General features: G+C 39.5%; 1 pseudogene; it reads right to left on the bottom strand.

Moving 5' to 3' along the window:
* The window catches only part of LOC131276819 (vomeronasal type-2 receptor 116-like), an 80,137-nt pseudogene that overhangs the window by 11,849 nt on the left and 51,366 nt on the right, over positions 1-16,922 (bottom strand).

Raw genomic sequence — 16,922 nt, 5'->3', positions numbered from 1 at the left:
TTTTTTTTAATATTTCTTTTCTTTTTTTTTAAAGATTTATTTATTTATTTAATTCCCTCCCTCCCCCGGTTGTCTGTTCTCTGTGTCTATTTGCTGTGTCTTGTTTCTTTGTCTGCTTCTGTTGTAGTCAGTGCCACAGGAAGTGTGGGCCGCGCCATTCCTGGGCAGGCTGCACTTTCTTTCGCGCTGGGCAGATCTCCTTACGGGGCGCACTCCTTGCGCGTGGGCCTCCCCTACAAGGGGGACACCCCTGCCTGGCACAGCACTCCTTGTGTGCATCAGCACTGCGCATGGGCCAGCTCCAAAGGGGTCAAGGAGGCCCGGGGTTTGAACCTCGGACCTCCCATGTGGTAGACGGACGCCCTAACCACTGGGCCAAGTCCGTTTCCTGTTTTTAGCTTTTTCACCATGATTTTTGTTTGGAATTTCTTGGTGCCTAGTTAATCTGAACACTAGCTCATCTGTGCTTTGCACATTTCAAAATGTTTTTCTGGGAAGAGCCTGTGCACAAGTCAGGCCATTTTTATTACCGTATTTTGTGTCTATCTTCTGCTTTTTAAAAGCATTCTATATATGTCCGATATGATTTCTCACTGGCTAGATCTATTTTACGTATTTTATCCTACTTTGGTTGCTCACTTCTATTTCTAATTTGGTCTTATTTTTGTTGTTTAATTTTAAATAATGAATGAGTGCTGAGTTTGATCAAATGTTTTCCTGAACTTTTTGAAATGATTGTTTCTACATTTCTGGGGATTCATTTTCTGAATTATTTTGCATAAAACAAACTTCATTACCATAACTTCTTTACGTAATATAGCTGGATTTGGATTGCAGCTTTTCTTTTTAGCAAATGTATGTTTAGTCTCAAGAAAAAAAGTGATCTGTAAATTTGGTTTCTTGCAAAAATTTTATCAGAATTTGGTACCAATGTTAAGCTCTTCTCATAAAATTAAATTTGAAGTCTTTTTCACATTTTCCTAGTATCTGGAAGAGTTTGAGTAGATAACTATTCTTTTTTCCTTTGCAGTTTGTTTGGATTTCTCAGGAAAGCCATAGGTTTATAAAAATTTTTTGAGAAGATATCTCATTTTAAACTATGGTTTAATATCCTAACAAGATATGAATCTTTTCAGATTATCCTTTATTACTGGGACGTATATGGTAATATTTATTTTTTTGGAATTTGGGAATTTCATTTCAATTTTCACATAAACTGGAATGAATTTATTTCTACTATCCATTTCTGATTTTAAAAATTCTGTACATATTTCCTAATTATAAATAATTTATTATGTAATATTTCTTAATTCATTATTCTACTAATTTATTAGTTTTGACTTTCATTAGACTTAGCTTTGAGTTTTTATCCTTTCATATTTGTCTTTCATTACATTTTATTTTCATACTTATTATATTCTGTCTTTTATTTTAAATTTACTGTTCTTATTTTAATTTGTGATACTTATAACTTCAGATTTTTCCATTAAAATATACATACTAATAGTACACACACACATATATAAAATTTAGGATGATATATTATATTCAGAGTATATCTTTAGCTGCATTACCTGAAACTTGAAATTTGGAAATTCCAGTTTTATACATTTTATAAATCTTATTGTGCTTTTTACTTGAAACCATGGTTTATTTGTGTATTTCTTTAATTTTGTATTTTTGTATTAAAATATCTTTTTAAGGTACATATATCTCAAAAATATGGTACATTAAAAAATATAAAAGGCTCCCACATATCCAACTCCTCCCCTAATACTCCCACAACAGCATAATTTTTCATCATTGTTCAATATTCATTGCATTTGGTGAGTACATTTTGGAGCACTGCTCCACTGCATGGATTATAGTTAACATTGTAGGTTACACTCTCCCCCAGTCCATTCAGTTGGTTATGGCAGCATATATAATGTCAAGCATATGCCCCTCTAATATCATTATGGACTACTCCAAGTCCTAAAAATGTCACCACCTCTCATCTCTTCTTCCCCTTCCCTGTCCTCAGGAACTACCATGGCCACTTTCCCCAGATCAATGCTACAGTTTCCTCCATTACTAGATGCAATAATTCTATAGTAGAATACTAGTAAATTCACTCTAATCCATATTTTATTCCTCCAACCTGAGGACCCTGGGTTGGTGTTGTCCACTCTGCCACAATCTTGAGAGGGGGTTTAGATCCCACATGGTTGATGGATGTAATTCTCCTGCTTGGAGATGGAGGCACTATCAGTTCCCTGGTGCAGTGGTTGTCCATCTTCACCTCCCTGTTAGCTGACATATGCAAGTCCAACAAACCAGAGAGTAGGCACTGCAACTCTGCTGAGGCTCAGAGCCCAGCATGTACATAACCAGTCCAGAGATTAAAGTCCTCTGGATAAACACCAAATCTAGGCCAACTATAAGTTCAGTAAAAGTGAGCAGAAGAGGCATGTGTAGAAAGTTCATATCTGAGTACAACTCCTTCGTACACAGGAACAGAAATTCCAAAGTAGGGCCCACTGACAAGGCGCTGGACTCCAGAGCCAATTTCCATGATCATAGAACCTGTGTTCTCTGTAGTCCTCAGGAGCACCTGAAACTGGGATTGTATCTGCTTGTGCTGTCTCTGGGATCATAATGATGTGGGTATTATCTGATACCCACATCTGATAACCTCCTGACACTTTTTTATTTTTATATTTTTTATATTTTTTTATTTTTTTATTTTTATTTTTCTAAAGACAAAAGTTTTACTTTAAGTCATAAGTAATGAGCTTTCAAGACACAAGGGACGTTCGCCTCAACTCAAGAAGGATGAGAAGAACCTCCTCTGCTCTGGGGTGAAGGGCAGGAAAAGGGTGGAGGGTGAGGAGAGTGGAGAACACCAGCTGAGCAGCCTCAAGGCTCCACATGTGCGCAGCTCTTGGCAGTTCTGGGGAATCACAGGGTCTGGGTAAGGGCAGCTTCCTTCAGTGATGGGTGTGTCTCTTTTCACACATTCTTTTTCTATATTCCTGCCAATAATTCTCAACAAGCCTGACTCAGTTCACTGCTCTCCAGATAGTGTAGGAAAGAGAGTCCTGAGGCCAGAATTGGAACCTTGTCTGTGACTCCAAAGGGCAGCGTATCTGGACTCCCAGTTTCATACCCCATGAAATTAAAGGTCAGCCTGCAAGACTGCTAAGGACCTTTTTTTTTCAATTGTTCTCTACCTTTTGCCTTTATTTTTTTAAAATTTTTTATTCATTTTTTTAAAATATTACATTCAAAAATTATGAGGTCCCATTCAACCCCACTGCCCCCACCCCACCACTACCCCCACAGCAACACTCTCTCCCATCATCATTCCCGACACTTTTTAAAAGACTCTTAGCCATATATACTCATTTGTCTTTGCCATTCCCCCTTTTATTCAAGGCATTTTTCTAGTTGCATCACCAGTTTGTGATTGGTGGTAATCCGTCTGTGCCACAGAGGCTCATCCCCAGTAGTCTTGCCCCATGGTGGGGGGAAGGTAATGAATTTACATGCTGAGTTTTGCTTAGATAGTGGCCACATGTGAACAATTTGGAGGCTCTCAGGAGGTAAATCTTGGGCACCTTGCATCTCTAGGACTAGTTCAAATTTCAGGCACACAGGCCCATAAGAATAGTCATCAGTTCTTTATCCACAAGCCTCTCCTGTTACTTTTACCAGAACTGTAGTTGGTATTGGAATTTAAGGTACACCCAGGGGACCTGAATCTCTGGACTGATCATGTGATAGCCGAGCCCCGAGCCACAACAGACTTGCAACTCCTACACTCTGGTTTATTGGACTTACCCCACTCAGCTAACCAGGAGGTGAAGAAGGTCAACCACCACACCATGGAGCCAAGAGTGCCTATGACTGAAAGCAGGAAAATTGCATCCAGCATCAAAATGGGGAATCTAAGCCCCCTCTTGATATAGATGTCGAGTGGACACAACCATTCTAAGGTCCACAAGATGGAGGAATAGAGTATGATTTAGATTGGACTTACTGGTAATCTATTCATGAAATATTGTGATTAGTAATCAACAAAATATGGCATTGGTGTGGAGAAAGTGGCATGGTGGATGCTGGGGGTAGGGAGTGGGAGGAAGAGATATGATGTGGGGGCATTTTCAGGGTTGGAGTTGTCCTGGGTGGTGCTGCAGGGACAGTTACCAGACATTGTATGTCCTCCCATGGCCCCCTGGGTGGGCAGTGGGAGAGTGTGGGCTATGGTGTGGACCATTGACCCTGAGGTGCAGTGATGCTCAGAGATGTATTCACCAAATGCAATGAATGTCTCACAATGATGGAGGAGGTTGTTGTTATGGGGGGAAGAGTGGGGTAAGGAGGGTGGGGGGTATATGGGGACCTCATATTTTTTTAATGTAATATTAAAAAAATAAAGGCAAAAAAGTAACTTTTTATTATTTATATATCCTTAAAAAATAAAGAAGATGAAAATATAAAATTATACCACAGCAAGTGTTAAATAAAATGCTGTGTTGATTTTTCTTGGGATGTCATTGAGTTTGTCAATAAGTTTGGGTAGTATAGACATCTTAATAATGTGACCAAGCATGTAGGATATCTTGGAGAATGATCCATGTGCACTTAAGAATAATATAAATCCTGCTGTATTTGGATGTAATGCTCTGTGTATGTCTATTAGGTCCAAGTCCTTTAATATATTGTTCAAGCTCTTTGTTTCTTTATTGATTCTCTGTTGAGTTATTCTGTTCAAAGGTGATAGTGGTATATTAAAGCCTTGACTATAACTGTAGAGACATCCATTCTTTCACTTAGGGTTTCCAGTGTTTGTCTCATATATATGAAGGTGCTCTCATTATGGGCATAAATGTTTATGATTGTTATTTCTTCTTGAAAGATTATCCCTTTCACTAGTATATAGTGTCCTTGTTTGTCTTTCATGATAGTTTTGCATTAAAATCTATTTTGTCTGATATTAATATGGCCCGTTTTTGGTTATTGTTAACCTGTAAGATTGTTTTCCAGGCTTTCACTTTTAATGTCCTTGAATCCCTGGGTCTAAGATGTGTTTCTTGTAGACAGTTTATAGATATGTCTTATTTCCTTACACATTTTTCCAATCTGTGTCTCTTAACTGATGAGTTTAATCCCTTGACATTCATTGTTATAACTTTCAGGGAATTACTTTTATTAGACATATTTTCTTTGGATTTGTCTTTGTGATATGTTTGGGTTCTTTTTTTTTTCCCTCTTTTTCTCGTCTTAGTGGTTCTAACAGTCTCCTTCAACTCTATCTCTCATGTGTTTTTTTTCTATCCTTGTTGAGGATTCCTTTTGGTATCTCTTGATGGACAGTCTTCTTGTTGGCATACTCTCTTAGTTTCTGTTTATCTGTGAATATTTTGACTGTCCATCATTTTTGAAAGCTAGCTTGGTGGATAGAGTATTCTTGGTTGGAAAATTTTTCCTTTTACTGCCTTGTGGATGATATACGACTCCCTTCTTGCCTCCATGTTTTCAGATGAAAAATCAGCACTTAATCATATGGAACCTCCCTTGTATGTAATGGTTCTTTTTCTGTCACTGTTTTCAGTATTTTCTCTTTGTCTTGAGCATTGGATAATTTGAAGAGAATATGTCTTGGTGTGGGCATTTGGGGATTTAAGTTGTTTGGGGTACGTTGTGCTTCCTGGACATGTTTATCCATCTCCCTCAATAGGTTTGTGACGCTTTTAGCCATTTTTTCCTCCTACACCCCTTCTGTCCCCTTTCCATTCTCTTCTCATTCTGGGATGCATGTTTGAGTATCTTGCATTGTAATTTAGGTCCCTATATCCCCGCTGTATTTTTTTTTCTCTCTTTTTACCAATAATTCTACTATTAGTTTGATTTCAGATGTACTGTCTTCCTCATCACTAATTCTTTCCTCTGCCTCTTCAAAACTGCTGTTGTTTGCTGATTGTGTATTTTTGATTTCTTGGATGGTACTGTTCATCACCATCATATCTGTTATCTTTTTTACATGTTTAAAATGTGTTCTCTATGATCCCCAAGTGTTTTCTTAACATCCTTAATCTCTTCCTTCTCTTCATTAAATTGATCCATATTATAATGTTTTGAGAGTTTAATTTGTTGTTCAATGTTCTGATTCTCTTCCTGGTTTTTAGCTTGTTCATTGGATTTGTTCATGTTTTCCTGATTTTGGGTATGGTGTGCAGACACCTGCTGCATTGTAAATTACCAGACTGCCCCCTCAGGGAGGATTCTGTTCCCACTCAGCCAGGTTTTTACAAGAGAGATGACAAAGCTGTACTCAGTCAGACACCATCTTGCCCCACTTCCTCAATAGTGTATTTCTTAATTTCCATATGTTTGGGAAATGAATTTGTGGTTAGACTATTCCTTTATATGTGTACATGGAACATTTATTCAAACTTACCATATAAAAAATGTGTACATGAACCTTTTTTCCACATTGACTAAATTCCGTGTTATTTCATCAGTTCAACAGGTCTCAAATAACTGAAATAATAGTAAGCATTTCAGGAAATTCAACTACATACTAATTATCAAAAGAAACTTAGAAGAAGATGAGGGGAAGATGGTGGCTGAGTGAGCTTGCCTGGTAATGTCTCTGCAGGGGGCGGCTGGGCAGCGTTGAAGGCTCTTTGGGACCGCACTGTTTCGGGGATTTTTGCTGGTTGGAAGGTGTCTGGACGTCAATTTGGTGGGAAGGTAACAGAGAGGATACGTCTATAATATATAAACGGAGGTCCCAGCTGGGCGCGGGAAGTTCCCTCCTTGGGTGGGCAGAGCCGCGGTATTGGGCGCTGCTGCAGCTCGGGGAGCCTCCACGGCCAGGGTTTTGTTTTTTTTTTTCCTTTTTCTGAAGGCTTTGCGGTGCTGAGGAATTCGCGGATACTGGGCCGGCTGGTGAGGGGTTGATGGGACAAGACTCCTTTGCAGATTGATTTGGGGAGACAGATGGTTTTTTGTTGTGAAGCGGGGGACGTTTTGGTCGCCGGACAGGGGGGGTTGCGCTTCCGCCTGGAGCTCCATCCTCACAGGTCCGGATGCCGATCTGCAACGGAATTGGATTTTTGGCAATAAGGGAACACAATTGGGAGACTGTTGTAGGGTGCAGTGAGAGAGGGGGAATATTTTGCAAAGTTTGGGGTTTCCGGTCTCGGAGTCTGTTTTCGGCGTTTCCAGCTGAAGCCCAGCCCACCCGGTGGGGCTTGGGATCTGGGTCATTGAACTGGCTGTGGTGTAGAGGCGCCCTCTAGTGGCCGTTGTGTGAGAGCACAGGGAGGGAGCTGTCCAAAGGCTGAAACCCTGAGGAGTAGGTGAATTGCAGGGATCAGACATTTAATATAGAGTTTGCGGACCTGGCTTCCCCCACGGGGCTGGCACCCAGCTACGGGGATCCCTGAGGGCTGTGTTGCACTGCGGGGCTCCTAAGCTTCCTGTGGACCAGATTTGAGGTTGCCAGGTCTGGGTCCCCTGGACTCTGGCGGACCACACCACAGACTCACACCTCTTGAGTCTTCAGTGTCTCAGACTTTCCACCCCTGAATCCATCACGCCCTGGGGTCTACCTGGGGTCCTTGAGTGCCCTGGACCTTAATGATTGTGTTTTATCTTTATTGGTTCATATTGTTTTGTTTTTATTTTCACTTTATCTTATTTTTTACTCTTTTTGACGCCCTGATTGCTAATATTGCATTATCCCCTAGTCTTTTCTCCTAGCGTGTCCCCCAAAGTCCTTTTTTTTTATACAGTTATTTAGGGGTTTTTTTTTCATTGTTGTTTTAAATAGTTTTGCAATTGTGACACGTGTATACCTGTATCTCTCTTCCCCCTATCTGTTCCCCACCGTTTACCCATCCTCTTTTTCTTTATTCCTTTCTTCTTGTCTTTCTTTTTTTCTTTATTGTAATTAGTTTTTCTTTTTCGGTTTTCTCTTTCCCTCTTGTCCCTCATTTTCCACTTATTTTATTTTAATTCAAGTATACAATAGGTGCTACAGGGAACACCTCACCCTCATTTCTGTGTGAACTGATTTAGGCTACCTACACTATCCCCCTTCCCCTGCATCTTGATATCCACTATCATCTACTGTCTCTCCTATATTCCACCCCCCTCCTCCCGTTCTTTGATCCACAAAGTGTCTAACTCTTAATTTCTAATACCTTTGTTCTGTTTTCTGTCTGGTATCCACTCTTGAAACTATTACCTTTCTTTTCTTTTTCCCTCTCTCACGAAAACAATAGCTTTGTAGTTCATACCATATTCCTCCCATATTCAGTCATCTACCTCATAAAAGGTACTCTACCTACAGCTATAACTCTACACAATCTACATGAATCTAACCTCCATCCTCCCAGATTTCATATTCTTGCTTTGTTAACATATATCACCAATACAATTCTACACTTTTTCCTTGCTTACATAATTGCCTTTCCCTGGCACTAATACTTTCCTTTAAAGTGAACTTGCAACAAGACATTAGAATAAGAAGAACAAAGTGACAAAAAGAAGATATAACACTTACACAAAAATAACAGCTAATTAATCTCCAAGACTAGACAAAGAAGCTAAGGAACTGATTAAACCCGTCAAGATAAAAGGATGACCAGAAAGCAACAAAAATTGACAAACCAAATCAGTAATCAGGAAAATATGGCTGAATCCAATCAACAAACTAAAAATCAGGAAGGGGAGCAGAACTTCGCACAAGCAATGAAAGATCTCACAACATTTATCACCAACAAATTTGATGAAGTAATGAAAGAGGTTAACATGAAGACAACACTGGCAGGGGAAATTGCAGACATACGCAAAAACATAACAGACATGATGGGAATGAACACCACAGTTCAAGAAATCAAAAATACACTTGCAGCAAATATCAACAGACTAGAAGAGGCAGAGCAGAGAATTAGTGATGTGGAAGACAGTACATCAGAAATCAAACAGATAGTAGAAGGGGTCGATAAAAAGATAGAAAAAATCCAGCTAGGACTTAGGGACCTGAATGACAATGCAAAACGCTCAAATATACGTATTATAGGTATTCCAGAAGGAGAAGAGAAGGGAAAGGGGTCAGAAGGAGTGTTGCAGGAAATAATGGCTGAAAACTTCCCAAATCTACTGAAAGAGACAGACGTACATATCCAAGAAGCACAGCACACTCCACTGGTCATAAACCCCAACAGGCCCACCCCAAGACATATACTCGTCAAATTATCCAATGCTCAACACAAAGAGAAAATCCTAAAAGCAGCAAGAGAAAAGAAAACCATCACATACAAGGGAAGCTCCATAAGATTAAGTGCTGATTTCTCTTCTGAAACCATGGAGGCAAGGAGGCAGTGGTATGATATAGTCAAGGTACTAAAGGAAAAAAATTTCCAACCAAGAATACTCTATCCAGCTAAACTAGCATTCAAACATGATGGAGAGTTCAAAATATTCGCAGACAAACAGAAACTGAAAGAGTATACCAACAAGAAACCTCCCCTTCAAGAAATTCTAAAGGGAGTTCTGCAGGAAGAAAGGAAAAAACAGGAAAGGCAGAGTTGGAGGAGAGTATAAGACCAACAACAACAAAAAAAAGACAAAAGAATATATATACAAACAAAATATGACAAACACAAATCCAATCAAAATATGGCTAACACAAATAATTCCTTGATAGTAATAACACTGAATGTCAACGGATTAAACTCACCTATCAAAAGATTCAGACTGGGACAATGGATAAGGAAATATGACCCATCCGTATGCTCTCTACAAGAGACACATCTTAGACCCAGAGACGCATGGAGATTGAAAGTGAATGGCTGGAAAACAATCATACAAGCTAACAATAACCAAAAAAAGGCAGGAGTAGCTATATTAATATCAGACAAAATAGACTTTAAATGTGAAACAATTGTGAGAGACAAAGAAGGATACTACATTTTAGTGAAAGGGAAAATCTGTCAAGAAGATCGAACAATCATAAATATTTATGCCCCTAACAAGGGTGCCTCTAAATATGTCAGGCAAACACTGGAAAAACTAAGTGAAACAATAGATACATCTACAATTATAGTGGGGGATTTTAATACAGCACTATCAATTCTGGACAGAACATCTGAAAAGAGAATCACCAAAGAAACAAAACATCTGAACAGTATATTAGAGAAGCTGGATCTAATAGATATATATAGATCGCTACACCCAAACACAGCAGGATATACATTTTTCTCAAGTGCACATGGATCATTCTCCAAGATAGATCATATGCTAGGCCACAAAGAAAGGCTGAACGAATTCAGAAAGATTGAAATCATACAAAACATTATATCTGTCCACAGTGGAGTCAAGCTGGATATTTGCAAGGGACAGAAGCCCAGATTTCACACCACGATTTGGAAATTAAACAGCACACTCTTAGAAAAACAGTGGGTCAAAGAGGAAATCTCAAAAGAAATCAATGACTACCTTGAAACAAATGATAATGATAACACAACATACCAAAATTTATGGGATGCAGCAATAGCAGTACTGAGAGAGAAGTTTATAGCCATAAATTCATGTATCAAAAAAGAAGAAAGAGCAAAAAGAGAAGAACTAACAGCACATTTGAAGGAATTAGAAAAACAACAACAAAGTAACCCAACAGGAAGAAGAAGGAAGGAAATAACAAAGATAAGGCAGAACTAAATGAAATAGAAAATAAGAAAGCACTTGAACAGATAAACAAGACCAAGAGCTGGTTTTTTGAGAAGATTAACAAAATTGACAAACCTTTAGTGACACTAACAAAGAAAAAAAGAGAGAAGATGCAAATACACAAAATAAGAAATGAGAAAGGCGATATCACCACTGACCCCACAGAAATAAAGACTATCATAAGAGGATATTTTGAAAAACTATATTCCAACAAAAATGACAATCTAGAGGAAATGGACAAATTCCTAGAAACACATAAGCAGCCCATATTGACAAAAGAAGAAATTGATGATCTTAACAAACCAATCACAAGCAGAGAGATAGAATCAGTTATTAAAAATCTCCCAACTAAGAAGAGCCCAGTGCCAGATGGCTTCACAGGTGAATTCTACAAAACATTCCGGAAAGAACTGACACCAATCCTGCTGAAACTATTCCAAAACATCGAAACAGAAAGGACATTACCCAACTCCTTCTATGATGCCAACATTACCCTAGTACCAAAGCCAAACAAAGACATCACAAGAAAGGAAAATTACAGACCAATTTCTCTAATGAACCTAGACGCAAAAATACTTTACAAAATACTTGCTAATCGTATTCAACAACACATTAAACGAATTATACACCACGACCAAGTGGGATTCATCCCAGGTATGCAAGGATGGTTCAACATAAGAAAATCAATCAACGTAATACACCATATAAACAGATTGAAGGAAAAAAATCACATGATTATATCTATTGATGCAGAAAAAGCATTTGACAAAATACAGCACCCTTTCTTGATAAAAACACTCCAAAAGATTGGAATACAAGGCAATTTTTTGAACATGATAAAGAGTATATATGAAAAACCTAAAGCCAATATTGTGTACAATGGAGAAATTCTAGACTCCTTCCCCCTAAACTCAGGAACAAGACAAGGATGCCCACTGTCTCCACCCCTATTTAACATTGTCTTAGAAGTACTTGCTCGAGCACTGAGGCAAGAGCCAGAAATAAAAAGCATTCAAATTGGAAAGGAAGAAATCAAAATGTCATTATTTGCAGATGACATGATCCTATACATAGAAAACCCTGAGAGATCTACAACAAAGATTCTAGAATTCATAAATGAGTTTAGTAAAGTTGCAGGTTATAAGATCAATGCGCAAAAATCAGTAGCATTTCTGTACACCAATAATAAGCAAGATCAGGAGGAAATCAAGAAACAAATACCATTCACAATAGTAAATAAAAAAATCAAATACTTAGGAATAAATTTAACTAAAGAAGTAAAGAACTTATACACCGAGAACTATACAAGATTGTTCAAGGAAATCAAAGAAGACCTAAATAAATGGAAGACTATTCCTTGTTCATGGATAGGAAGACTGAACATTATTAAGATGTCTATCCTACCAAAACTGATCTACACATTCAATGCAATCCCAATAAAAATCAACACAGCCTTCTTTAAGGAACTAGAAAAACTAACTATGAAATTTATTTGGAAAGGAAAGAGACCCCGAATAGCCAAAGACATACTGAAAAAGAAAAACGAAATTGGAGGAATCACACTACCTGACTTCAAAACATGCTACAAAGCTACGGTGGTGAAAACAGCATGATATTGGCATAAGGAGAGACACATAGACCAATGGAATCGAATTGAAAGCTCTGATATAGAACCTCACATATATAGCCACATAATATTCGATAAAGCTACCAAACCCTCTCAACTGGGAGAGAGTGGCCTATTCAACAAATGGTGTCTGGAGAACTGGATAGCCATATGTAGAAGAATGAAAGAGGATTACCATCTCACACCTTATACAAAGATCAACTCAAGATGGATCAAAGACCTAAATATAAGAGCTAAGACCATAAAAACCTTAGAAAGCAGTGCAGGGAAACATCTACAGGACCTTGTAATAGGTAATGGATTTATGAATATCTCACCAAAAGCACGAGCAGCAAAAGAACTGATAGATAAATGGGACTTCCTCAAAATTAAAGCCTTTTGCACCTCAAAGGAATTTGTCAAGAAAGTAAAAAGGGAGCCCACACAGTGGGAGAAAATATTTGGCAATCATATATCTGATAAGAAACTTATAACTTGCATATATAAAGAACTCCTATATCTTGAAAATAAAAAGATAAACAACCCATTTAAAAAATGGGAAAAAGACTTAAACAGACACTTCTCCAAAGAAGAAATACAACTGGCAAAAAAGCACATGAAAAAATGTTCCAAATCTCTAGCTATCAGGGAAATGCAAATCAAAACCACAATGAGATACCATCTTACACCCATAAGATTGGCAGCTATGAAAAAAACAGAAGAATACAAGTACTGGAGAGGATGTGAAGAAAGGGGAACACTCATCTACTGCTGGTGGGAATGCAGAAGGATCCAACCATTCTGGAGGACAGTATGGCGGTTTCTCAAAAAACTAGCCATAGATTTGCCATATGACCCCGCAATACCACTGCTGGGTATATACCCAGCAGAACTGAAAACAAGGACGCAAACCGATATATGTACACCAATGTTCATAGCAGCATTGTTCACTATTGCCAAAAGTTGGAATCAACCCAAATGCCCATCAACAGATGAGTGGATCAATAAAATGTGGTATATACATACAATGGAATACTACTCGGCTGTAAGAACAAACACACTACAAACACATGTGATAACATGGATGAATCTTGAGAACCTTATGTTGAGTGAAGCAACCCAGACATTAAAGGACAAATACTACATGACCTCAATGATTTGAAATAACCAAGCTGCCCTAGATAGCAAGAGACTGAACGATAGGCTTACAGGAAATCGGAGGGTGGAGGAAGGATGTGAGCCGATGTCTACAGGGGTGGAATTTAAGACAAGATGGTGGTAAGTTTGAACACAAAGAAGAGATAAAAGGGGGGCAGGGGTTGCCTTTGGTTGGGGCTTTGCGGGTTTGAGGGTGGCTGGGGATGGGCGGATGGGTAACATTGCCCAAAAGTGGGGGGAGGGAGGGGTAGCATACAAACACAGGAGAGGGTCAGGGGTTGGTGGAGAGTAAAATGCCGAGAAAATCATATCAAAATATAATAAAGAGGGTTACCTGTTTAGAATGCTCGGAGGGGAGGGTCTGATGCAGGACGGGCTCCTGGGGAATGTCTAAATGCTCATTTTGCCAGAGTGGGTGACACCATGGGGTAGAAACCCAAGTAGTGAGAGTGGGGGTGGACCCACATCCTGGGGAGGACTAATGCCATCCAATAGAGGGAACTGTATCCCTCGAGAGAAAGGGTGGCTCCCAGGGCATTGGGGCAGTTGAGCAAGTTAGACCCTGAACACTATTCCATCTATATCTGGAAGTGGCTCCTTGGGAAACGGAGGCTGGCTGTCACTGTGGGCACCAAGGTGGAAGGGAAAATGGACATTAAATGTGTGTAACCAAGGTAAATGGGGGGTCAGAGAGGAGTTTCGTGAGAGTACACAAGGATGGATATAAAACATGTAATATTACAGCATATCATATAGAAGATGACAGACTGATAATGTAAACCATAATGTAAAACATAGGATAACTAAGAATGTAAAAAACTGTGTATCCTAAAGTATGCACCACAATGTAAGCACAAATGTCACCTTGTTTGAAAGCTATTGTCTCAGACTCTATATGTCTATATGTCTCAGACATATGATGTGAATAGGGTGTAAGAGTATCGCTGTGGAAGGGAAAGGTTTTGTGGTGGATGTATGGGAGTGCTGTATACTATATATATGCATTGCTGTGGTCTAGGGCTCCTGTGAAGAGAAGCTCAATAATTGGGGGGGGGGGGGGAAAGATAGGATGTAGAATTTTTTCCAAGTCAACACGTATTCTTTATATAACCTTTAAACCCATAGCTATATGCCATTTCCTAGTAAGGGACCCTGACATTATATTGGGCTTCAAATTTCAGGGAGTTCTGGACCACAGAGTGGTTCAACAAAGGCAATGGAGGAATACTGGTATAGGATACCATTGACAGGGGATATATGGCTGACAGGGAGCTGTACAGAACATATGTCCAGGGTGCATGGCAATGTTTGGATATACTCATAGTGGCAACAATTAAAAACCACAGCAGGGGGGGGTACTGGGTTCCTGGCCAGTGGTGCTCTGTCGTGGTCCCTAGGGGAGCAGCGACAGTCTCCCAGGTGCAGCGGCGGGGACCGGGAGGGAGTGAGGGTTCAACAGTGAGCCCATAACGCTAATGACTATGCTTGTGAGCTGATAAGCCTAAAATAAGAACAAGGCCTAGAGCAGCATTGTGCCTGGGAATTTCCTCCTGTCAGCCTTCATGTTACTCAAATGTGGCCAGTCTCGAAGCAAACTCAGCATGTAAATGCAATGCCTTCCCCCCAGCGTGGGACATGACACCCGGGGCTGAGTCTCCCTGGCACCGAGGGACCACTATCAACTACCAACTGATGATGCAACTGGAAAATGACCTCATACGGAAGGTTCAACGCGGATCAGCGGAATATCCCTGTCTACATAAAATAACATGACTTTAAAATGCTGTTTGACCTAATGTAAGGGGGAAATGGAAAGGAGAAATGAGTTTATATGGCTACGAGTCTCTAAAAAAGAGTCTGGAGGTTGTCAGAAGGATTGCCCTTATGCACAACTGAGCAGAGTCTGAGAGACAGATAAAGCAGATACAACCCCCAGATATCGGTTCCTTCGAGGGCTAAAGAGACCCATGGGAGTTATGGTCATGGCCGATGGGGTTAACTACCAGGTCAGATGGCCACTCTTTGGAACTGGTGTTTATGTGTGACGAATCTGGACTCAGATGGGATCTCTCTTCATAAGACTTTCATGCTAATGTGCTGGAGGTGCAGTTAGTGTCGGGATTTAAGATATATTTAGGGGATTTGAATCTCTGGACTGACAATGTGATAGCCAGGTCCTGAGCCTCAACAGACTCCAGCACCTACAATCTGACTTATTGGGCTCACCACACTCAGCTAAGATGGAGTTGAAGAAGGACAACCACCACACCATGGAGCCTAGAGTGATTACAACTGAAAGTGGGAGGATTGCATCCAGCATCCATGTGGAATCTGAGCCTCCTCTTGACATGGAGGTGCAATGGACACAACCAATCCAATGTCCACATAGAAAAGGTGGCATTGGATTGAGAAAAGTGGACATGATGGCTGATGGGTATGGGGAAAGGCAGGAAGAGATGAGAGGTGGAGGCGTCTTTGGGACATGGAGCTGCCCTGGATGGTGCTTCAGGGGCAATCACCGGACATTGTAAATCCTCACAGGGCCCACTGGATGGAATGGGGGAGAGTGTGGGCCATGGTGTGAACCGTTGACCATGGGGTGCGGGGGTGCCCAGAGATATACTTGCCAAATGCAATGGCTGTGTCATGATGATGGGAGGGAGTGTTGCTGAGGGGGGGGAGAGGTGGGGTGGGGGAGGTAGGGTTCAATGGGACCTCATATATATATATATTTTTAATGTAATATTATTACAAAGTAAATAAAATAAAATAATTTTTAAAAAAAGAAAAAAAAAAGAAAGCATAAAAATAATAATAAAAAAGAAACTTAGAAATTTCCAACCATAGAAGTGATTCTAGAATTTAATATATGAATATTTATAATTTAAACATGTTAATTATATTATGTAAAGAATATTTAGCACTTTTCTACATCATGTCTCAAACCACATACCAAATATTCTGTGAGATCCTGTCACATAGAAACTGTGTTCTGGTACTCTGAAATTCTGAATATTATGTGCAGTGATTATTTCCTTTTATTTTATTTTATTTTTATATATAATAATTTGGCCAAGATTTTGTCACATCCTCCACTCTTCTTACATAATACTAATGTGACTGCCTCTATGAGGAATTCCATCACACCCTCCTCCCAAGGAATGTACTGGTCCCTAGGACCCTGTTCAAATATTTATAGCATATTTTAAGCATGGACAAAAATAGTCTATGTTTGTCTCCCCAATTACCTGTGAAATAGAGGAGAACAGGAACTGAAATTCCTCATTAAGACTTTGTTACTTCATCCTCATGTTGGACGCAATAGAACTAAACATTCCCTAAATCATTTCCAAACTTTCTGAACATCTGCTCTGTGTCATGAACAGTTTTAGACACAGAAATGGAGTAAGGTTAAAACACATTACTTAATTAT

The sequence above is a fragment of the Dasypus novemcinctus genome, chromosome 30 (assembly GCF_030445035.2).
Source record: "Dasypus novemcinctus isolate mDasNov1 chromosome 30, mDasNov1.1.hap2, whole genome shotgun sequence".
In the NCBI taxonomy this organism is placed as follows: domain Eukaryota; kingdom Metazoa; phylum Chordata; class Mammalia; order Cingulata; family Dasypodidae; genus Dasypus; species Dasypus novemcinctus.
This window is presented reverse-complemented; position numbering and strand designations above follow the sequence as displayed.